We start from the raw sequence: 24020 nt of genomic DNA, 5'->3' as shown, positions 1-24020 counted from the left end.
TAAATGCAGTGTTGGCCGTCCAACTCCAGAACAGGGCTATGTGGCCCTGTTTGGGAGCTAGATTGGGGCCAGCTGTGCGTTCACAGTGCTGGCCATTTAACTCCCAAATGGGGCACTGCAGCCCTACTCGGGAGCTAAACCAGCACCTCCCATGCCAGACGCGGGTGGGGGGGGGGCCTTTGAGGGCCTCAAGGCATGGCCCCTGAGGGGTGGCAGCCCAGGTTCTTTGAACCCGTTCGCCCAGTGGTGGCTCCGCCCCTGGCATGAGCTCCAAATGTCTCAGTTTATCAAAAAGAGCCCTTATTTTTTAATACCTGCATCTGATAAATCACTAGCTGTACCTCACTGACTGACATACCACGTGAGGGTACGTCATGTGGAGGATTAACTACAAGGATGCCATTTTCAGCAGCAGCCTCATGCTGAGTGTAATATATAGTTCCCTCCTAGGGTAACAACTTTGTGAGGTTCAGATCTCACAGGGGTGTGTGCTGCTTATTTATTTTTAAATTACTTATAATTATTGATCCTCCCAGACCAGCAAAAAGTCTTGAAGCTATCACTGTCCTTTTGTGGCCCAAAGGAAGAAGAAAATAAATAAAATCTTAACATGTTAGATGCTGTGAATATCTTTCCAGTGTCCAGGGGAAAAACAGGTTGTGAGAAGGGATTCGTCACAGTTCCTGAGATACTAATTGTCACACTTGTCAGTCCTATTAATAAGCACTCACCAGTTTTGCAGGGCCCCCTGTAGCTCATGATAATTTTCCATTGTGGTCTTGGGTTGAAAAGGTTCTCTCTGACAGTCATGGAAATGTAAGGGGAAAAGGCCATGATTAGAATTTCAGAAGAGATTGCTTGTAAATTGGAAGACTAATTGGAATAATAAATTAGCTGCATTTGAATGATGTTACCTGTGCTGCGCAGGTGAGTCAGAATGTGACAGGATCATGTTCTGTGGGAGCTCTTAAAATGGAACAGAAAAGTAAGGACTCTCTAGAGAAGGGGTTCTCAACCTTTTTAAACAAGTGTTCCACTTCTATCTCAAACAAGTTTCAGCTCAGATATCGCAGCAGGGAAGTAAGTTGCCTAGCAAGCAAGAGGTTGCTGTTTCAAATCCCTGCTAGTATGTTTCCCAGACTATAGGAAGCACCTATATCCGGCAGCAGTGATATAGGAAGATGCTGAAAGGCATCATCTCAGACTGTGGGGGGAATGGCAATGGTAAACCCCTCCTGTATTCTACCAAAGACAACCACAGGGCTCTGTGGTCGCCAGAAATTGACACCGACTCAACAGTGCAACTTTACTTTAAAACTTTACCGCATATATGCAGCCAAGAATTGTGACCCCACCTCCCGTGCCAAAGCTGGTTGGAAATAAAATACAAACTAAGCGAATCTGCCCTGGAATCAGACAAGCAAGCAAGCCATCAAACAAAAACCCCTAACTCTACTCTCTGGCTTCCTTCCTCCTCCTGCCCTATAAAGCCTAATGGACAGAGCTCCACAATATACCTGTCACCCGACCTTACCTCTCCCTCCTCCTCTTCACCTGACTGGCTGGCTATGTGCTCGGGCTCAGCCCACCCCTCCCTCAGCCTGATTGAGAGGCTCAGCATCCAGGGAAATGCCAACAGTGAGCTGGGCCTAAGCCAGAGCTGCACAACTTTGCCCCTCTTGCAGATGTTGGACTACAACTCCCATCATTCCTGAATTTTGGCCACTATGACAGGATTATGGGAGCTGCAGTCCCATATTATTGATGTTGGTGCATTTTTCTGGCTCATTGCCACGGCAGCACTCTCCTGTGTTTTGATTTATAGTGGAGGAAATGTTCAAAGCCTTCTGTATAAGCTGTAGAAATGGCTAGCCTAGTGATTACCTTTTAAGCCCCATATTGCTTAGGACAGGCTGCCCAGCTTTGGCCCGCCAGCTCTTTTTGGACTGCGGCTCCCACCAACAGCAATAATTCTTCATGGAACATAAGCACACAAAGATGGTTCCTGTTTCAAATTCATCAAAACTACAGAAAATAGAGTTCTGGCTTGCAAACAGGGAGAGGCCAATGAAAGGGAAGTGGCTGAATTTGTCCTTGCAGTAAAAAGATCAAGACGTATCATGTGGCAGGCTGTTTTAAGGATAGTTGAATGTTGTATTACCTGTGTTTTGTACACATGTTTATTTTGTTATGACCCACAGTTAGGTCAGGTTAAGATCACTCATTGCTGATTGACTGATCTCATAAAGGTGTTTAATGAAAAAAGATTTGGATTTCAAATCTCCTACAACAAATGTGCCTGAGATGGTGAAAAGCTGCAGGCAGCTTTCACCATGGGTGATAACATAAGAGATAGGCATTCTGCATTCACACATAATGCAGAACCGTGGGCCCAATGGACCCACAGTTCCGCTCCCGCTCCCCTTGCTCTCCCGTCCAAATTCAGACATCGCAGAGAGCTCCCTGTCTGCAATCAGTGAGACTGAAGAGAGGAGGGGAAACTGGCTGCCTGGGCTTCCTTCTTGGCTGAAGGACAGCCCCAGCAGCCAATAGCAGCTGGAGCGAGGGAGGAGCTTCCTCTCTCAACTCTGGTTGCAGAACAGGCAGACTGCAGTGCCGCATTTGGACGCAATGCTGGCACCGTTAAACCGGAGGTCCAGGCAGCAAATCTTACTACAAACTGAAGGTACAAATTGGAGTCAGGGGATGGAAACTTTGGTTCCATTCTTAGTCATAACTGCTGTTGCCCACATACAGATGTACAGAGATTGAAACCGGGGGCCTCTTCATCTCTGGTTTCATGTTAGGTGCGAATCCAGCCATAGACTCCTTCTTTCACCTGCTGCCTTTCAGTGTGCAGCACATCAGCCACTGCTTTTTAGAAATACATCAAAGAGATTTCTTCTTCATGCATTCAGAGAACACATGAGGGGAACTTGGAGCTGTAACTCCACTGTCAATATGCTTGCTGGTTACATCCCCTCTGGCAGACATACGCTTGGCATTTGCTTGGCATATGCTAAATCATTGTAAACCGCTTAGAGAGCTCCGGCTATAGAGCGGTATATAAATGTAAGTGCTATTGCTATTGCTATTTGTGTGAAAGGGAGCCTACCCACATATGTCTCCATGCTCAAACACACACACACACACACACACACACACCCCACAGACACAATTAAGAACAACCTTTGCTGATCAGCAGCTGGGGCCCCAGTTCCCCAGGCAGTCAGACACACATCTCTGTCAAATGGTCCTGAATAAAATGTCTACAATGGAAGGTCAGCCTCTGTAATTCAGAATTTCATTCCAGTAACTCAGTCGGATGGGAATTCTGCCTTTAGTCATAGCCAACTATCCTGTATCTTATTCTCCCTCAGAGAGAAAAGTGGCTTGTAAAGGGTGGGGGGATTTCTGAGTAGACAAACAACTAGCAAGGAAATGTTTCTAATAATTCTTCTTCTTCTTCTTCTTCTTCCTCCTCCTCCTCCTCTTCCTCTTCCTCCCCCTCCTCCTCTTACACCCCAAACCTGTTTGTCCTCAGATCACCCCAAAGCCACAGGCTGCCTTCACACATAACGGCAAACCATGCCAGAGGCAACTGTGCCATAGGTTAACAAGTAAGAACTAATCAGCCTACTTTCCTTTCACTGTCTCTACAACTGGACTAAATTTGGCACTACGAGATCCACAAGTTAGATTTCTTGCACCTCAAGAAATCTAACTTGTTCATGTATCCACCATATTGGATTGGGGTGGGTGACATCATCACAAACTACGCCATTGAGGTGTCCCTATGTGTCCCTACAACTGTACCTAATTTGGTTTATATTGGTCCTGGCGTTGCAAAGTTGATAGGGTGTACAACACACACACACACACAGAGAATGCCAGGTGATCTCATAATGGTGAGATACACATACTAGTGTCTATCTTGTGTTTCTTTTTAGATTGTGAGCCCTTTGGGGACAAGGATCTATCCTATTTATTTATTTATTATTTCTCTGTGTAAACCGCCCTGAGCCATTTTTGGAAGGGCGGTATAGAAACTGAATTATTATTATTATTATTATTATTATTATTATTATTATTATTATTAAAAACCCAATGAAGCACTACCTTGGCATGGTTGTGGGGCTTGCGTGCTCTGAGGAAGGTGAGAGCTATGCCAGAGGTCCAACCATACTGGACAGGTCTCACCAGAGGAGCCAGACAAAGAGTGCCTCTCCCATCAACAATATGGTGAGACGTAACTTTAATAAATCTATAACAGATCAGTCATCGCCCGGGTCAACAAGGACCGTGCCAGGTGCTGGAGTCCTTGGACATCTGGTGGTAAGTGGGCTACATGACTCAGGATCTTCAGTTGAGCAACCAGGGCTGGAGACTGCAGGGTTATTGGAAGAAACGTCGCTTAACCAGAAAAAATATATGAAAAATGCCAACAAGGAAATAATGATCTGCTATTACAAGTCTAGTCCAACTAGAAGAAGTTATTTAAAAAGAATGTACCAAATTTGGAAAGAGAAGCATCCAGATACAGAAATAACAGAACAAAGGCTAGCAGACCAGAGAAGATTCATAATAAGAAATAAAGTATTCACAGGAGTTGAGCTGGAAGAACTGCAAAGATCAACACAGGCTCAAGATATGGAAGAAGAATTACCACCAATTGAAGAAGTTGCTCAGGCGCAGGTGGAGGAGGTGTTGGAAATCGAGGATGCCACTGTTGCTGAACTGTTTCAAAATCAAAACCAGGCAACCTCCCCTTTGCCTTCACCTCAAAATCCCAAATGCCGTTTAACAGAAAAGCAACAAGAACTAAAGCAAAAAAATAACTCAGCACATGAACCAAACAACCACCAGGGTTCGACTTCCAGCTCTAAAAACAGTTGCAAAAAACAACTTGCTCAGGCATTAAAAGATGTCAATGCTGCACTTGCAGAAATAAGAACCAAGAATTTGCAAGAAACAAACCAACTAATGTACAGTGCAGCAACAATAACAACACAAGAGCTCGGATATAAGATCAGTGAACCTGTAAAAAAAGAAAGTAGTACATCACCTAAATGGAAGATCAGATTAGAAAATAAAATCACCAGGCTTAGATCAGATGCTAGTAAATTGAAAGATATGAAAGACAAGAAGCTGAAGAATGAAAACACCAAACAGTATCTGATCCAAAATATCATCTAGATTCAAGGAGAATTAGAGAAGTCCTGGAAATAATAAAGCAGCAAATAACAGCAGTGTCAAAGAAGATTAGCAGATACGAAGCCAGAATTACACTACACAGGCAGAATCTCCAATTCCAGTCGAATCAGAGACGTTTCTACCAAAGCATAGAAGGAGAAACTACAAGAAACATAGAAACACAAAATAAAGAAAAAACAGTGCAATTCTGGGGGAAATTATGGGATAATCCAATAGACTATAATAAAAAAGCAGGCTGGGTGAAAGAGGTCGAAAAATGTAACCAACAAATGCAAGACCTAATAATAACACCAGATTTAATAAGTGAAAGAATTAATAAGTTAAAATAATTGACATAGCAATACCAGGGGATAGCAGAATAGAAGAAAAAGAAATAGAAAAAAATAACAAAATACAAAGATATACAAATTGAAATTGAAAGGCTGTGGCAGAAAAAGACCAAAATAATCCCAGTGGTAAGTGGCGCCCTGGGTGCAATTCCAAAACAACTTGAAGAGCACCTCAGCACCATAGGGGCCACAGAAATCACCATCAGCCAATTACAAAAAGCAACATTACTGGGAAGAGCCTATATTCTGCAACGATATCTATAATAATAACAGCAACAACATTGATAATAAAATTCAGCCATCCCAGGTCCTTGGGAAGGACTCAATGTCTGGATAAAACAAACCAGTCAATAACACCTGTCTGACTGTGAGGAGGAGGAGGAGGAGGAGAAGAAGAACCCTACTAGAAAGTAGGCTAAAAATTGTGGTACTCCAAATGCAGAAAACTGTGGTTTTGTCTCTGAACTGTGGGTCAATTTTAGCCCCCAAACCTGAATTGTCTCCTCCTGTAGTGGTCTGTAGTGAGTTTTGCCACCGAGACCTCAGATTTGAAGGCAGCATCGTGTCATCCATATTCCACCACCATGTTCTAACCGGGCTTGAGGGTAGGAAGCTCCTCCCCCTCTCTTAATGAATTGGCTGCTGCAGCTGTCCTTCATGCAGTGTGCGCAGCCAATGACTCCCCCTTTGCAGTCTCCCAGACTGCATATCGTATGGGAGCACACACGGGGCAGGGGCAGGGGGGCGAGGGGGTGAGGATGAAGGCCGTTATGTGTGAAGGAGGCCACAGATTGGCATCCTGATTAACAAAGTGCTTGTGTGACGAGCAAAGTTGCGCTAGTGCAAGAAGATTGCGTAGTATGGTGTTTTTGGTTAATCCATTCCTTGATCTGGGCCAGCTTTTGAATGGGGCTTTAGTGACTTGTATTCCAGTCCTGGAGTGGAGGCGGGGCTAATAAACAGCCAGCAGCAAGAGCACGGAAAAGCAGTCTGCAGTTGCCTCTCTGTACATAATATCTATTTCATTCATTTATTAATATTCCTGATTCTACTCCACTGCCTTGTCCTTGCATACACAACTCTTTCTCTTGTATTCTACACATAATTGTGCTAACCCTGTAACATTAAACAGTTAAGAATGTAAAACAACCATTTAAAACAGTATCAACAACAAAACAACAAACAGTTCTATTTACTTATTCATTCATTCATTCGATTTCTATACCGCCCTTCCAAAAATGGCTCAGTGCAGTTTACACAGAGAAATAATAAATAAATAAGATGGATCCTTGTCCCCAAAGGGCTCACAATCTAAAAAGAAACACATGATAGACCCCAGCAACAGTCACTGGAGGCACTGTGCTGGGGGTGGATAGGGCCAGTTATTCTCCTGCTGCTAAATAAAGAGAATCACCACGTTAAAAGGTGCCTCTTTGCCAAGTTAGCAGGGATACAGCTGGTCAAAGACTTTATGAAATCAATATGTATTGAGCACTCTTTTAAAACCTGCTAGAGATGGGGAAGCCCTTACAACAACAAGTTCGTTCCAGAGCCTCGGGGCAGCTTTATAGAAAAGGCCCATCCCTGAGTTGCCACCAGAGGAGCTGCAGGCAGCCGAAGGTGGAACTTTCCTGAAGATCTTAGTAAGTGTCGGGGGTCCTGAAGGAGAAGGCGGTCTCTTATATTTTAAATTAAATCTTTCTATTATGTGAAAGATGAAAATCTGTTCTCTGGTTTGTTTGTTTTTAAAACAACCTTAAAAGCAGTCAAGGGTAAAATTAGATCAGAGTAGTGGTTGTGGGAAGGAAAGATCTAACCCTTTCCCCCATATCTTTTCCCTGATCAAAATTCCCCCAATAAAGTTGCTTGAAACCCCACAAAAGAGAAAAGACCTTTATTGTGCCAGTGGGCCTAATCGCAGTTTTAGGAGGGCGCTTTTGATCAGGAAAACAGCATAGGAGGGAAAGGATTAAACTCTGCATTTCTCCCCAGAACTGCCTGCTGCCTAGGGTTGCCAGAGCTTGGCTTTCCAAATCCGGGTGCCTGATTTGCATTTTATGTAAATTGGCTGGAAAATAATTTCTGAGCAGAATAGTGTCTGCTCATTTTGCTCTATTACTCAGCTTCTACAAGCAACAGCAAGAAAGAGGGCATACCTTCCCTTCTTGCCTGTGGGCTTCTCAGAGGCATCTGGTGGGCCACTGTGTGGAACAGTGTGTTGGACTAGATAGGCCTTGGGCCTGATCCAGCAAGAGTGTTCTTATGTTCTTATGATTCAATTCCACCTTCCACCACAGCTGCTTTTAAGTCAGAAATAATACTTGGGAAATCAAATCATGGGTTTCCTGGTAATTTGTAGTTTGGTCCTAAGGAACATGATTATAGGGGGCTGTGTTTGCAGTCATAGTGGAAGCTGAATGTTAAGTTCTTTAAAAGATGTGCTATTTACATGGGGGGGGGCATATGAAATGAATGCCTCCAAAATTATGTCATACTAGCTGAACCCGCACAGAGCTTCTGTGCGGTAGTTTACTTACTTTTTGGAGTTGTGTTGTGAGAATTTCGCCTTCTGCCCCTCTGTCCCGCCTGCCATCTCCCCGCCTTCTGCCCCTCTGTCCCGCCTGCCATCTCCCCGCCTTCTGCCCCACTGTCCCGCCTGCCATCTCCCCGCCTTCTGCCCCACTGTCCCGCCTGCCATCTCCCCGCCTTCTGCCCCACTGTCCCGCCTGCCATCTCCCCGCCTTCTGCCCCACTGTCCCGCCTGCCATCTCCCCGCCTTCTGCCCCACTGTCCCGCCTGCCATCTCCCCGCCTTCTGCCCCTCTGTCCCGCCTGCCATCTCCCCGCCTTCTGCCCCACTGTCCCGCCTGCCATCTCCCCGCCTTCTGCCCCTCTGTCCCGCCTGCCATCTCCCCGCCTTCTGCCCCACTGTCCCGCCTGCCATCTCCCCGCCTTCTGCCCCACTGTCCCGCCTGCCATCTCCCCGCCTTCTGCCCCACTGTCCCGCCTGCCATCTCCCCGCCTTCTGCCCCACTGTCCCGCCTGCCATCTCCCCGCCTTCTGCCCCACTGTCCCGCCTGCCATCTCCCCGCCTTCTGCCCCTCTGTCCCGCCTGCCATCTCCCCGCCTTCTGCCCCACTGTCCCGCCTGCCATCTCCCCGCCTTCTGCCCCTCTGTCCCGCCTGCCATCTCCCCGCCTTCTGCCCCACTGTCCCGCCTGCCATCTCCCCGCCTTCTGCCCCACTGTCCCGCCTGCCATCTCCCCGCCTTCTGCCCCTCTGTCCCGCCTGCCATCTCCCCGCCTTCTGCCCCACTGTCCCGCCTGCCATCTCCCCGCCTTCTGCCCCACTGTCCCGCCTGCCATCTCCCCGCCTTCTGCCCCACTGTCCCGCCTGCCATCTCCCCGCCTTCTGCCCCACTGTCCCGCCTGCCATCTCCCCGCCTTCTGCCCCACTGTCCCGCCTGCCATCTCCCCGCCTTCTGCCCCTCTGTCCCGCCTGCCATCTCCCCGCCTTCTGCCCCACTGTCCCGCCTGCCATCTCCCCGCCTTCTGCCCCTCTGTCCCGCCTGCCATCTCCCCGCCTTCTGCCCCACTGTCCCGCCTGCCATCTCCCCGCCTTCTGCCCCACTGTCCCGCCTGCCATCTCCCCGCCTTCTGCCCCTCTGTCCCGCCTGCCATCTCCCCGCCTTCTGCCCCACTGTCCCGCCTGCCATCTCCCCGCCTTCTGCCCCACTGTCCCGCCTGCCATCTCCCCGCCTTCTGCCCCTCTGTCCCGCCTGCCATCTCCCCGCCTTCTGCCCCACTGTCCCGCCTGCCATCTCCCCGCCTTCTGCCCCACTGTCCCGCCTGCCATCTCCCCGCCTTCTGCCCCACTGTCCCGCCTGCCATCTCCCCGCCTTCTGCCCCACTGTCCCGCCTGCCATCTCCCCGCCTTCTGCCCCTCTGTCCCGCCTGCCATCTCCCCGCCTTCTGCCCCACTGTCCCGCCTGCCATCTCCCCGCCTTCTGCCCCTCTGTCCCGCCTGCCATCTCCCCGCCTTCTGCCCCACTGTCCCGCCTGCCATCTCCCCGCCTTCTGCCCCTCTGTCCCGCCTGCCATCTCCCCGCCTTCTGCCCCACTGTCCCGCCTGCCATCTCCCCGCCTTCTGCCCCACTGTCCCGCCTGCCATCTCCCCGCCTTCTGCCCCTCTGTCCCGCCTGCCATCTCCCCGCCTTCTGCCCCACTGTCCCGCCTGCCATCTCCCCGCCTTCTGCCCCACTGTCCCGCCTGCCATCTCCCCGCCTTCTGCCCCTCTGTCCCGCCTGCCATCTCCCCGCCTTCTGCCCCACTGTCCCGCCTGCCATCTCCCCGCCTTCTGCCCCACTGTCCCGCCTGCCATCTCCCCGCCTTCTGCCCCACTGTCCCGCCTGCCATCTCCCCGCCTTCTGCCCCACTGTCCCGCCTGCCATCTCCCCGCCTTCTGCCCCTCTGTCCCGCCTGCCATCTCCCCGCCTTCTGCCCCACTGTCCCGCCTGCCATCTCCCCGCCTTCTGCCCCACTGTCCCGCCTGCCATCTCCCCGCCTTCTGCCCCACTGTCTCGCCTGCCATCTCCCCGCCTTCTGCCCCTCTGTCCCGCCTGCCATCTCCCCGCCTTCTGCCCCACTGTCCCGCCTGCCATCTCCCCGCCTTCTGCCCCACTGTCCCGCCTGCCATCTCCCCGCCTTCTGCCCCTCTGTCCCGCCTGCCATCTCCCCGCCTTCTGCCCCACTGTCCCGCCTGCCATCTCCCCGCCTTCTGCCCCACTGTCCCGCCTGCCATCTCCCCGCCTTCTGCCCCACTGTCCCGCCTGCCATCTCCCCGCCTTCTGCCCCACTGTCCCGCCTGCCATCTCCCCGCCTTCTGCCCCTCTGTCCCGCCTGCCATCTCCCCGCCTTCTGCCCCACTGTCCCGCCTGCCATCTCCCCGCCTTCTGCCCCACTGTCCCGCCTGCCATCTCCCCGCCTTCTGCCCCACTGTCCCGCCTGCCATCTCCCCGCCTTCTGCCCCTCTGTCCCGCCTGCCATCTCCCCGCCTTCTGCCCCACTGTCTCGCCTGCCATCTCCCCGCCTTCTGCCCCACTGTCCCGCCTGCCATCTCCCCGCCTTCTGCCCCTCTGTCCCGCCTGCCATCTCCCCGCCTTCTGCCCCTCTGTCCCGCCTGCCATCTCCCCGCCTTCTGCCCCACTGTCTCGCCTGCCATCTCCCCGCCTTCTGCCCCACTGTCCCGCCTGCCATCTCCCCGCCTTCTGCCCCTCTGTCCCGCCTGCCATCTCCCCGCCTTCTGCCCCTCTGTCCCGCCTGCCATCTCCCCGCCTTCTGCCCCTCTGTCCCGCCTGCCATCTCCCCGCCTTCTGCCCCTCTGTCCCGCCTGCCATCTCCCTCACCTCTTTCCCCAGTGTTGTCTCTAAAAGCCCACAGGTTTTTGTGTTTGTTTCTTTGAATGTTTTTATGGAATCACACAGAACATCTTTCTCCTCCCTAGCTCTTACCCCTGTGTTTGCCCTAGAAGTCCTTGGGGGTTTTGTTTTTGGTTTTAGTTTTGAGTGTGGCTACTGTTGGACCGATGTTTTTCAAGGTAGTACTTGGGCGGGGCGGGGGGAGAGATCTGGTGTTTGTTTTTCCTCACAGTCTGGCTCTCCGTGGCTTCCCCCCCACACACACACGCCCTTCAGTTTTCTCCCCCGCCAATACAGTGTGGGAGACTAAGCTGAGTCTCGTCTGTCAACCGTCTCCTCTGTCCCAGCTTGCCCCTGCAGCCGGGCCCCCTGCGATCTTTGGCCTCCCAGACATGCCCGTGGATGCTGCCTCCACAGCCCCCAGGTCCTCCGCCACCACTTGCCCTCAGGCTGCGCCTCTTGCAATCTTTGGCCATGCCCCCCAAAGCTGCCTCTTGTTTGCTGCCGGCCAGGCCTGCCGCCGCCGCTTGGCTCCACGGCTGCCGGGCCCGCCTGCCACCTCTGGCGTCCTCGGCCATGCCTGTGGGGCCACCAGCCAGGCCCGCTGCTGCTGCCGCCGCTTGCCTGCGCGGCCGCTGAATCCTCCGCCGCCGCTTGCCCCCGTGTCCGGGCCCACCTGCTGCATGTCTCCCCGGCCATGGCCTCCTCCTCCCTCCACACACCCCTTTTCCTCCTGGCGGCGGCGGCGGCGCTCCGCCCGCCGGCCCAACCTGCTCCTGTTGCGCACTCTTTCCTCCAACGGCCGGCCCCAGAGTGCCACCGCCGCTGGTCCCAGAGTGCCGCCGCCAGGCCCGCCACCTCGCCTCCATGGCCGGGCCCAGCCCACCCCGCCTCTGCGGCTAGGACTGCCTGGCTCCCCGGCCATGGCCGCCGCTGCCTCGCATAATTCTCCTGGGTGTGTCACCAGGACCAATCAGGCGCCCCCTGCAGCCCAGCCAATCAGCTGGGCTGCCGGGACGCATTTTTCCTGGGCACACCCAGGAGAATTATATATATAGATGTTTTTCCAGGTTTCAGATTTCAGAGTGATGGCTTGGACACATCATAGGAACATAGGAAGCTGCCTTATACCGAATCAGATCACTGGTCCATCTAGCTCAGTACTGACTACAGTGACTGGCAACAGCTTCTCCAAGGTCGCAGGCGGGAGTGTCTCTCTCAGCCCTATCTTGGAGATACCAAGGAGGGAACTTGGAACCTTCTGCATACAAGCATGAAGGTGCTCTTCCCACAGCAGCCCAATCCCTTAAAGGGAGTATCTTACAGTGCTCAGTCTCCCATTCAAATGCAAGCCAGGGCAGGCCCTGCTTAGCAAAAGGGACAAGTCATGCTTGCTACCACAAGACCAGCTCTCCTCCCATTTGCTAGCCATACTAACACCTGCCATTTGGGAGACAGGGAGCCATTTTATTTATTATGTGATCCACTTTGGGAACTTTTGTTGAAAAGCAGTATATAAATATCCATCATATTCGTATTTGCAGAATGGGCGGTGTCTTACTTCATGGCATGGAAAACCAGGGTTGCCATTTTTCAGGATACACCCAGACTCTGACCTAGAGGAGACCCCTCAGAGGAGGAGGAGCATGCCCCAGGTGAGAACCTTGGCCCCCCGATGAAGGCCCTCTAGATGCAACAGACCCTGAGCAACAAGAGCTTGTCGCCCCTCCTGCAGCGCACCCCCCCCCCACTCCACCCTTGGAATTGCCCTGCACGGCTCCTGCCTTGACCTTAGAACTCCTCCATGACCCTCAGGAGCTGAGGCGATGCCTAGCCAGGGCCAAACTGCAATGCCAGAAGCAAAGTGGTCACCTGGCTATTCAGGGCCTCTCTTCCAATAGGACTGCTTGGGAGGAGGGGGCAGCTCAGGCATCTGCCTTGGATAAGAACTAGCCTGAGCTCCAGAAAAGGATGGAGGCTCTTGTTTCCTGAATGATGCCTCCATTTGCAGCCACACTTTGCTAGGTCAACACAACGCTTCCTTGCAGATCTCGCTTCTAGTTGTTGCCTTTCTAGACTTGATTCAGACATTGGCCCGGTGTTTCCAGGAATCAGCATCACTCCAGAACCCGATTCAAACATTGTGCTGTAAGAGTGTACCTATGTCTGTACACTCGTACATGTGTTTATATGAATGACTGTACCTGTGTCCATTTTCAAAGTCAACCTGGATGCAGGCCCTTCAAATACATGGTACACATAAGAAGTGTACAGTCATTCACGTGTTATTCACATAACATGTGAATGACGGTACCTGTGTACAGACCTGAACCTGTGTATACTGTGAATGGGCCTCAGGGTGCCTCTTGAAAGCAGTTCTGAAGATTTTAATGGATTGCTATTATTCCAATATTGAAAGAAATATTGGAATAAACATCTCCTGGAATAGCTTCAGTCAAGATTTGGCAACTCTCTGGAAAATTTGTGTAGCTGTTTTCCTCTGACAGTTCCCCAGAGAAACGTGTGTGTGTGTGTGTGTGTGTGTGTGTGTGTGTAATAAATTATATAGTATGCTCTTCTGTTTTACCACAACACGACTCTGCCTGCCCTCTGCCTACCTATCATTAAAAAGAAAAGAAGTCATCATCCCTGCAGGGAATGCAAAGTGCACCATCAGATTGCTCAAGGCGTCACTGAAAGCAGGGTTGCTGCTATCCTTCCACAAATTGATTCCCCAGAGACAAGCATTTCTGTGGAATACGAGTGCAACAGCCCCTTATCTTTGCTATGTCCCTATGATCCATAGAAAATGATTGCAGTAGATTTGCCTCAGGGGCCCCATTTACAGATTAGGCCCTGCCCCATGTCTCAACCCTGTCAGCCGAATGCCTGACACACAGTTACCATGGCAACCAGGTGTAGTAAAAGGCAGCCATATTTAATAAGACTTTGATCTAATACCCAGGCTGTTTGCACTCTGCTGCATCACAGTTTCCTTTGTTTGCTTGTTTGATTTCTATACCGCCCTTCCAAAAAATGGCTCAGGGCGGCTTGCACTTTCCGGCCAGCTGCAATTTTCCTGTCCACAACCTCGCATGATCTTGCTTTTCTGATGCCACACTGTTCACACAAATAGACCACATGAAGCATGTCGTTATGGTGTGGGGTTAGGGACCAGGGCATTGCAGTAGTACTTGCACTGAAGCCTGAAGATTTTCTAACGTGGGGTAATGATTAGAGTATTGGACTTAATCAGGGAATTCCTAAGGTAAACCCTGCTCAGCCACAAAGCTTTCTGCATGTCTTGCTTGGCCTCATCATGGAGGCTCTCCCAGGCCTACTCCACACTGAAGTGGTGCCCAGATGATATCACTCCAGAACAGAGGTGCATCTAGGTAATTTCGGAGCCTGGAAAGATCTTTGGAGACCCCACCCCCCGGCTGCGAGTTAAGCATCATTTTTTAACATGTAGGTTCTTGAGGACACAAGCCACACCACCCAGGACAGACTAAAGAGGATTTGTGGGCCCCCAGGGTGTGTGTGGAGGCCCTGGTCTCTGCTCCAGAATGCAGGTAGAGGCTAGGGAGGCGCATGGCAGGCGCATGCACAATTGCTACTTCTGGTATTTCAGACAAAAAAACGGGGGCAGGGACGGCAGGGAGTAATGCTGCTGCCCCAAAATCATTTCCAAAAAATGGAGCGCCGGCGGGGGGAAAGCGATGGGAGGGGTAAGTGCAAACCACCACCACCCACCCTTAAAGGGAGATCCCCTCCGGCGCCTGACGATACCTTCACGGTTCCATGCACCTCTCTAGTAGAGGCTCATGTGATGGAATGTTTCTCCATTAAAATGTCCCTCTGCAAAGAAAACTCTGGTGACCTCCAGATGAGATGATTTCAATTTGTTGCATGAGAGGCTTACAATATGAATACGACGAATATTTATATACTGCTTTTCAACAAAAGTTCCCAAAGCGGTTTACATGGATTATACAAATAAATAAATAAAATGGCTGCCTGTCCCCAAAGGGCTCACAATCTATAAAAGAAACATAAGATAGAGACCAGCAACAGCCACTGGAGGAATGCTGTACTGGGGGTAGATAGGGCCAGTTGCTCTCCCTCTGCTAAATAAGTACAATTTGCTGTATGCAGGGCCAGGCTTAGGAGCTGGCAACTTAGGCAGCCATCAGGGATGCCAGGTTGTGAGTGCAGTGCCTTGACATTATATAGCAACATAGGAAGAACATCGGAAGCTGCCATATACTGAGTCAGACCATTGGTCTATCTAGCTCAGTATTGTCTTCACAGACTGGCAGCATTTTCTCCAAGGTTGCAGGCAGGAATCTCTCTCAGCCCTATCTTGGAGAAGTGAGAACATTCATGAGGTGAGGCGATGGCTTCAGATGATGAGTGTGCTACAGGGTGGAGAGTGTTGGCACCTTCCTGCCACAGGTATCACCCACCTTTCTGGAGCCTCTGCCCCCACTTCACCTCTGCTGTTGCCATCCTTGCCTATGGCTCTGCCCTTGCCTCCCTCACTGGTCAATCCCCCCAGCAACCCGGGACCGGGCCTTCTCTGTGGCTGCCCCAGGGCTTTGGAATGTGCTCCCTGCAGAAATAAGAGCATCTCCTTCTCTGTTTGCTTTTAGGAGGACCCTGAAGACGTACCTGTTTTCCCAGGCTTTTAACTGAAATTTAAATTTTAAATTTTCATGTGTTTTTATCTATGGTGATTTTTTATCTGTTTTTATGAATTTTAAATGTTTTATATTTTATATATATTTTTAATCTGTACATTGCCTAGAGATTTCTATATTAGGCGGTATAGAAATTAGATAGATAGATAGATAGATAGATAGATAGATAGATAGATAGATAGATAGATACAAACTATTAAAACAGTTAAAATTAAAACTAATTAAAAGCCTGGGTGAACAAATGTGTCTTGCCTTTTAAAAAAATTAAGAGATGGGGAGGCTGTTATTTCAGCAGAGAGCACGTTCCAAAGCCTCGGGGCAGCAACAGAGAAGGCAAGAAGCCACCCTGAGAAGCCCCCAGACGAGCATAGTTTCCAGGCAGTCTTCAAATTCAGCCTTACAGGCCCGGTCCTAGATTAAATGGCACCCTGGGCAAAAAGCATCCTTGGGCGCACTCTCCATCACTGGTCCCACCCCCTAGGCTGGAGCTAACATTGATGCCCCCTGCCCTCTCACTGGCCTCAGCCCCCATGGCCCATCCCTTGGCTAGGGATGTGCGAACTGGTTTGGGGGTTCGGTTTGCAGATTCAGGGGTTCGAGTTAGAACCGAACCCCCCCCCCCCCCGGTCTGGGGGTGCCGGACCGAACTGGCCTGGTCAGGTGCGGGTGCAGTTCGCACCTGAACCGTACCGGGCCAGCCGGTTCCGTGCACACCTACCCTTGGCCTATCCCCCAGCTCCTCTCACTGCCAGTTTTTTGGGTGCATCACCATGGCAACACGGAGCATACATTCATACCAGTAATACAGCTATTAACTGGGACCAGTAATTGGGAAGACATCTAATCAGTGTTTAAACAGCTTTGCTGGCTCTTGATTTATCTCCAAGCAGAATTAAAACATGCTGGTGCTTATTTTTAAAACCCTACACAGCTTGGGACTTGGGCACCTGAAGGAGCACCTGCTCCCATATCAGCCTGCTCATGCACTGATAGTCTTCAGAGACCTTCCTTTCAATGCTCCCACCATTTGAGATCTGGCAGGCAACGACCAGGGAAAAGCCTTTCTGGTGGTAGTCCCCTGAGAGGTTTGATATGGAATTATTTAATTCAAGCTTATAAAAGTGTTTCAAATAGGTGTATAAAAGTTAGTTTGGTTCATGTCCCTAACAGAATATAAAGCCATTAAACTTGAAATAAAGAAAATTGTTCAGTCAGGAAAAGTGTTCAAACCAGGAATGTGGGGCCCCTCTCAAAAATGTGAGATAGGAGGCCAGAAATAACAAATGCCAGAGCCTGTCAGGAGATAGATAACACAGGTATGCAACTAGTCCATTAGCCAAATCCCTCACTCAAGCAAAAACAGACATCCCTGGCACCAGATACTGATAGGGAGTAAGGTTATCAGAAAGGCCAAGTAGTAACTCATCTTCCCAGGCTTTAAATAGCACCTCTGGGATGTGTATGTTTAATTACCAATGATACGTATTAATTGCTTTACTGATATGCTTGTCTGCTTGAAACCTATATAAACTGGTCAACTGCACATCTTCAATGCGCAGTACCAGCCAGATTCTCCCTGACTGTACTCGTGCCTTTCTTGATCAAGAAATAAAAAGCTTATTTTAAGCACGTATCCTTGCTGCATTTGACTTCATTCAGTCAGGCAACAAGTATAATTGCGTGAAGTCTGTCTAATCCTCTTTGGTTCTGGCAAGACGCCACATTCTCTATCCATGTGATAGAAGGATGAACGCAAGTGGCTGAATCAAACAGGAGGGCACAGTTCCAGAGGATTTTACCCCGTTACAGGTTCACCTAGTATCCATGTCTTATTGGCACCAAGCAAAGACCTATTTTATTTTCCCAGCCCTTTTAAGATCTGATGTAATTGTTTTAATGCTACTGTTCAATTGCTACTTTATCAACTGATGTTTTATTGTGACTTTGATTTTATTGCTTTTTCTGTAAGCCACCCTAGAAATATTTATATTGAACTCTATAAAATGTGATAAATAAATAATGTATCAGCTCATCTCCTCTGCAAAGTATTCATACATTCTGAAGCATGATGCCCTGTGCCTGGATTTAGCAAATTCCAAGCACAACGAGGTCATGGTGCCTAGAGATTTAACCATGGTGCCTAGAGTAGGATATTCAGAGGTGGAGTTATTTAATAAAATATTTGTTTGTCCAAGGCAGCCCTGTTTCTGTTCTAAGTAGGTTACTTGTGAAGGGATAAAGGGAAGCCATGGTGTAGTGGCTGCCAGGTGTCCATTGTCTGGCTCCTACATTTTTGGGCTGGCTCCTAGAACCAAATACATTTGTCAAACCCCACCTGTTTCTTCCTGGCTAGGAGGAGTATTGCGCCTGGAATCGTACAGTGTGAACAACTTTGCTACTAACTGACTTACACTAAGGTGCTTTTGACAAATCTCAACAGAGGCGAAGACTTGACTCTGAGAGTTCTAGATCTCACTCTGATTATCATTAAACAACTGAGTAGACAGGATGTTGTTAGCGGCAAGGCATTGATTGATGAGATTGATTTTTCTTTCCCTTTCTTCAGTTTATTATCCTGCTTTGAAATGGCTTTTCATGAAGGATGCTATGAAGAAGATGGGAGAAGAGAGGCTGGCTTCATGAAATTTCAGTACATAAAAATGTATTTGGTGTTTCTGCTTCATTAAATTTTAACTTCAAGAAATTAAGTCTAGGTGCCCTGTTAATAAATGTAAATCAAACTGCTATCATCCATTATTTGTGTTATTATACTGGATGGATGGAGAACAGTGTCTGAATCTGGAATCACTTGGGAGTAACCCCTTGTTGCCTCTTGCAGTTTCAATTAATTCAGTTTGCACAGAAGAAGGTGGAAGTCTATTTTGCTGCTGATCCTTCTCCTTCCTGGAGTACATTATTTATACTATAACAGTAGAAATAATATTACTCTGAGACTTCAGCCATCTGGCTGATCACTGCAAGATTTAGAAATTGGAAATTAAATGTACTGAATGCATTTAAAAGTTGATACATGTATAAATTATTGGAATTACATTTAAGAAAATGCGAATCTGTACAGGTACTTTGTAGAATATGCTATATTTATTATCATATTAGAAACTTAAGGAAATTCAAAGCAAAGGGGGGACATTAAGGATATTAAGGATTTTTATTCTCTCTCTCTTTAGATTCAAGGACCACTGAGCATTTGTATTGTTGTTTTTTATGTTATGATTTGGAATTTAGCCTAATAGAATAATGAGTTTCTTTTTTGTACAGCTCTATACTTCTCCCCAGTATTAGGTAGACAGGCTGCATTCACACAACCACAAGGATCTTGGTTGAAAGGTTTAAAAAAATTAGTGAGCCCTGTGGGCCTGAGTTTGAAAACTCAGCATTTCAGGGCAAGCCTGGTCAAACCGTAGCAGTTAACCAGGATTTAGTCAGGATTTAACCAGGATTGAAGGCGCTGCTCTTGCTCCTGACTGTCACAGCCCAGTCTAACTCTTTCGTCTCTGCCTCCAGCTTTGCCGCAGCACACCCAGTCTTTCCTCGCTTCCAGTTTCGCCCCATAACTTGGCAAGAGCTGGTGCTGTCAACTGGTAGCAAACAGCTAGTGAGCTCCAGCTTGTTTTGGATCAACTGGAACATAGGGACATTGGAAGCTGCCTTCTACCGAGTCAGACCCTTGGTCCACCTAGCTCAGTATTGTCTACACAGACTGGCAGCAGCTCCTCCCAAGTTGCAGGCAGGAGTCTCTCTCAGCCCGATCTTGGAGATGCTGCCAGGGAGGGAACTTGGAACCTTCTGCATGCAAGCGTGAAGATGCTCTTCCCAGAGTGGCCCCATCCCCTAAGGGGAATATCTCATGTGCTCACACATGTAGTCTCCCATTCATATGCAACCAGGGCAGACTCTGCTTAGCAAAGGGGACAATCCATGCTTGCTGCCACAAGACCAGCTCTCCTCCCCCAGCACTGGGAAGTGATGAGAAGGGATAGAAGAGTCATGTTTACATGCTGCTCCTGAACCACTAAAATCTGCTCATTCCCATTAGCAGCAGCTGACCTTATAAGATATGGATATAAAACCAGCTACAGATGGCATCCGCAGCTGCAACCTGAGACCTCTGTAATTGTCACTTTGAGTGGATCAATGGTGCATCTAACTGCCTGGCTATCATCTCACCAGCAGATGCTCCCAAGGAAGGTTTATATTCCCGGGCATACATAATTGTGTTATGCCATATCTCTGAGAGGTGGGACTGGTTGCCTGGCTCCAGCTGGCAAGAGGCATCTATTCCCCTGAGGCCTACAGATCAATAACCATTGTCATTTCTAGCCTGACTAATACGATGCAAATGCTGTTTGTGTCTAATCCTCTTAAATCCAATCTCAGTCTTATTTCATATTATTTGAGAAAGCTTAAGAATGTTGTTCTCTTTGCCCTGTTACTGGGTGCTTTTAAAGGAATACTTTCCAACAGCCATGCAAAATGTCAACAATAATGCCTTAAATAAATGGAAGAAAAAGTCCAGAATGGTAAAAAGAGGAAGGCTGACAGTCTTTAGAGTTTGGTGCAGAACTGTCTGGAGCCTATGCAAGCCTAGAGATAAATTCTCATTTATTTAAGTGGGGTTAGGACTGCAGTTTCAAGAGAGGTTGCAGGTGGAGTTGGGAGTGGAAGAGAGATTGTGCTGAAGAAATTAAAGTGGCTCAGAGGCAGGATGAGATAACAGGAAAACCAGAAAAGCCTCTCACGTTTGGGAGGGGGAACCCACTCAAAGCAGCTGTCAGAAGAACATTTATCCTACATGGTCCATTACTAGGCACCAAGTGCCGCTGCACAGATCGTTAGAAAAAGAAGGAGAACAAGACCACAAGTATCATTGGCAAGCTGGGAATCACACATTAGAAGCATTGAGATCTGGGAAAGACAGGAGGATTCAGGATTCATTACCTTCAAAATGAAGTGACGTGTTTCCGTCATCAGCTGCTGAGCCCCTTTGGAGAGCTTTGAGGGGACGTTTGAGGGAAGATCCTGTTAAGAATCCATTATTATTATTATTATATTTATATTTATATAATACATTTCAACAACAACAAAAGTTCACAGAGTGGTTTACGTAGCAAAAAGAATGAGAAAATTATTCCCTTTCCCAAAGGAGCTTACAGTCTAATAAGAAGTTTTTAAAGTAGAACTAAAGGAGCCTACTTTCTGCTAGGGGTGTGCACGGAACCGCAGAGCTGCGGTCCGGCACTGTGTGGGGGGGTTCATTTAAGGGTGGGGGAGGGTTTACTTACCCCTCCCGCCGCTTTCCCCCCTCCAGCGCACGTATTCTATGTAGTATACCTCCCTGCCGCCCCTTCTCCCACTTGAGTGCAAAAGGCTGCGCGGAGCCTTATGCGCACGCGCACATCTCTCTCGCGCGCTTCACATTTCCCCGATGTGAGCGCGCGCGTGGCCACACACACGTACGCACGTTGGGGAGATGTGAAACTCACGCGCGACGTGTGCGTGCACAAAAGGTTCCGTGCCGCCTTTTGCACTCAAGTGGAAGAAGGGGTGGCAGGGAGGTATCCTGCCGCCCCAATTACTACATAGAATACGTGCGCTGGAGGGAGGAAAGCGGCGGGAGGGGTAAGTAAACCCTCCCCCACCCTTAAAGGAACCACCCCACCCAAACCGAACCGGCCAGGTCCGGACCAGTCCGGAGGCCTTTAGAATGGCCTCCGGACCGGTCCAGGCCCATTCCTACTTTCTGCTTTGTTTAATGTAGTGACATTTCCAGTGTTCCCTATAACCAGGATTCCCAGATGTTGTGGACTACCATAATCCCCAGCCAAAGGCCATTGCAACTGGGGATGATGGGAGTTGTAGTGAAGAACAGCAGAGAAACCCGGTTACAGAAATCATTGCCTAGGACTCTCTCCCATGTGCGGTCAATTTGTTTTATATCCAACTGTCAGCACACAGTTTACAAAGGGGCATTGCCTATAGTGTAAGTGCCTGCCATCTTGAAACAAGATGGTGAAGCGGCAAAACATGTCATGCAAGACAATACAGGCAGTAAGAGCACTGCGCACGCTGCATCTGTCAATGCAGCTATCAATGGTGTTGCACACCAGGGCAGTTCAGCTCCTGCATAAAGTTGTGCAAATGCAGTTGCTCAGTGGGATGCCCATTGGAAATGACTAGGCTGGAGCACAACTGCCCTAATGTGCAACACTATCAATGGTGTTTACACAGGTGCAGCAGTGCAAGCAGTGATCCGCCCATGTTGCTTTTGCACAGTATGTCAGCGGACAATAACAACAGCAAAAAAGAAGCCAAAGGTTTTTATTAACAAAGGGGGTGGGCTGTTAACAAAATGGCCACCCACCTGAAGTGATATGGTTCAGAATTCTGCCACCTCCGTCTGCCACCTCATTCTGCATAATGTGCCAGTCAGCTCTTAGAAAAGGATTCCATGAAGCAATTTGAAGGGAAAATAATGCTTCCTGTCAACTGCATTATCAGATGACAATAAATATCGTAGGAATCTTAAAGACATCAACCGGAGAACACTATTAATGTCAGAGTGAATAACGAAAGAGATAAGACACACGGAACAGCACATTCAAGAATATAGTCACCCTTTAATTACCTCAGTCACTGAAACCATGATGGATTTAAGAAGGAAGGATGTGCAAGTGGGAAAAGAGAGACTGCCAGAAGAGAAGATTCCCTCATTCCTTAAAGGGAGTATATGAACTTTATAGTATAGGGGAAAAGAGAGACCAGGAAACCAGTAGACCTGTGCAAAGCAAGGCCGCTTTGCTTTGGGAATGAATTCTGAGCTTCTGTCCCCAATTTGCCTTGGCCTCCTTTGGTCTCATTTCAAAGGGGCCTGCTTTGGTTCTAGTCAAAGCCTTCAGTGGCTCAAAAGTGAAGCTTTGCCCCCTCTTCAATACCACCCTCAAACTAGTTTCCAGGACTAGCAAGGGTGACGAGAAAAGGCTCTAGACTTTCTCTTCACATCCCACCATGAAAGAGCAAGCAGCTGCGTCCCACAGCTTGACTTTAAAAATGACGCTTTTTAACGTCGTGCTTCAGAACTGTGGCCACTTGCTCTCTCACAGTAGAGAGCAAAGAAAAGGACTGGAGCCTTTTCTCCTCACCTTTGCTCCTGCTAAGACGTTTGAGGAGTGAGGGAAAAGAAGCAAAGCTTTGAGGGGTCAAAGAGTTCAGCCTGGTTTGCTTTGCTTTAACTTCAGCCCCCCGACAGCCCCTCTCTTCAGGCTGAAAGGGTCAACACCCTTGAAGCTTCACACAGCCCTAGAAACCAGTACTAGGAGGGTTTGGGGTTTGTTTGTTTGTTTGTTTGTTTGGTTGGTTGGTTGGTTGGTTAGTTGGTTGGTTTTTATACCACTCTTCTGAAATGGCTCGGGGCGGTTTACAATTAAAAACAGAAATCATTAAAAACAATTAAAACAGAAATACAAATATGAACACCAATTTAAAAACATCTTAAAAAACAATTAAATAATCAGAACAATTAAAATGCTGAAAACTTTTAAATGGGTTTTTTTTAATTGATTAAGTGACATATCATATCCTCCTTCATAAAATGAGCGCAAGGCAACTAAAAAATCAATATTAATAAAACGGACACGGCAAAACAAATCTATAAAACAAAATGAAATATAAAAGCAACAACATAAAATCAACCCATTGACTGAATAAAAAAGCAGAGGTGAATATATCAAGTGGCCTTCTACTAAGTCAGACCACTGACCCATCTACCTCAGTATTTTCTACACTAACTTTCTCCTCAAGGATTCTCCTCAAGCCATTCTTGGAGATGCCATGGATTAAACCTGGAGTCTTCTGCATGCCAAGCATGTACACTGAGCTACACCCATTTTCCAATTAAAAGTCCTCGGGGGGGGGGGGTGTCTTCAGTAACCACCTGATGATAAAAAGAGAAGATGTTTTATCTCTCTGGAGGGAGAGTTCCATGTTGCAGTGTCACCACTGAAAAGGCCATGCCTCAGTCGGGGCATCAGCAGTCGGCAATATTAGGCAGCTGCCAAGACGTTACAGCTAAGTTCGGAGACCGTCACTGCTCCCCTGCCCCCATGGCCCCAAGATAACCTGTGCATCCCTGCTCAGAACAGCCTACTGCTGAAACCACCTCTGTGACTATAGCCTTTGTGTGGTGGCAACCCAGTGACACTCAGAACCCATGCAGATGGAAGAGGACCTATGGAGGGCAGTTTTCTGAAAGCCCCTAAAACCTGGCCCTGTCTCTGGTACCCATCAATGGGCTCATTGAAAGATGGATGAGAGAGCAGAAACATGTACAGCAAGCATGTGCCCTG

The 24020-nt window shown here is 48.7% G+C and overlaps 1 long non-coding RNA gene across 2 annotated transcripts; it reads left to right on the top strand.

Annotated features, from left to right (window-relative positions):
- Positions 1-2572: 2572 nt before the first annotated feature.
- Positions 2573-18371, top strand: LOC128336524 (uncharacterized). 2 transcript variants are annotated; one of them, XR_008311994.1, is made up of 3 exons: positions 2573-2686; positions 12502-12612; positions 18224-18371. It is a non-coding gene; the product is annotated as an uncharacterized LOC128336524 (long non-coding RNA). The 2 variants fall into 2 exon arrangements; XR_008311992.1 differs by lacking the exon at positions 2573-2686 and adding an exon at positions 6877-7186.
- Positions 18372-24020: the final 5649 nt, after the last annotated feature.

The sequence above is a fragment of the Hemicordylus capensis genome, chromosome 1, assembly GCF_027244095.1.
Source record: "Hemicordylus capensis ecotype Gifberg chromosome 1, rHemCap1.1.pri, whole genome shotgun sequence".
NCBI classification, from domain to species: domain Eukaryota; kingdom Metazoa; phylum Chordata; class Lepidosauria; order Squamata; family Cordylidae; genus Hemicordylus; species Hemicordylus capensis.
Note: the sequence above shows the minus strand (reverse complement) of the source record. Positions and strands in the feature narration are given on the sequence as shown.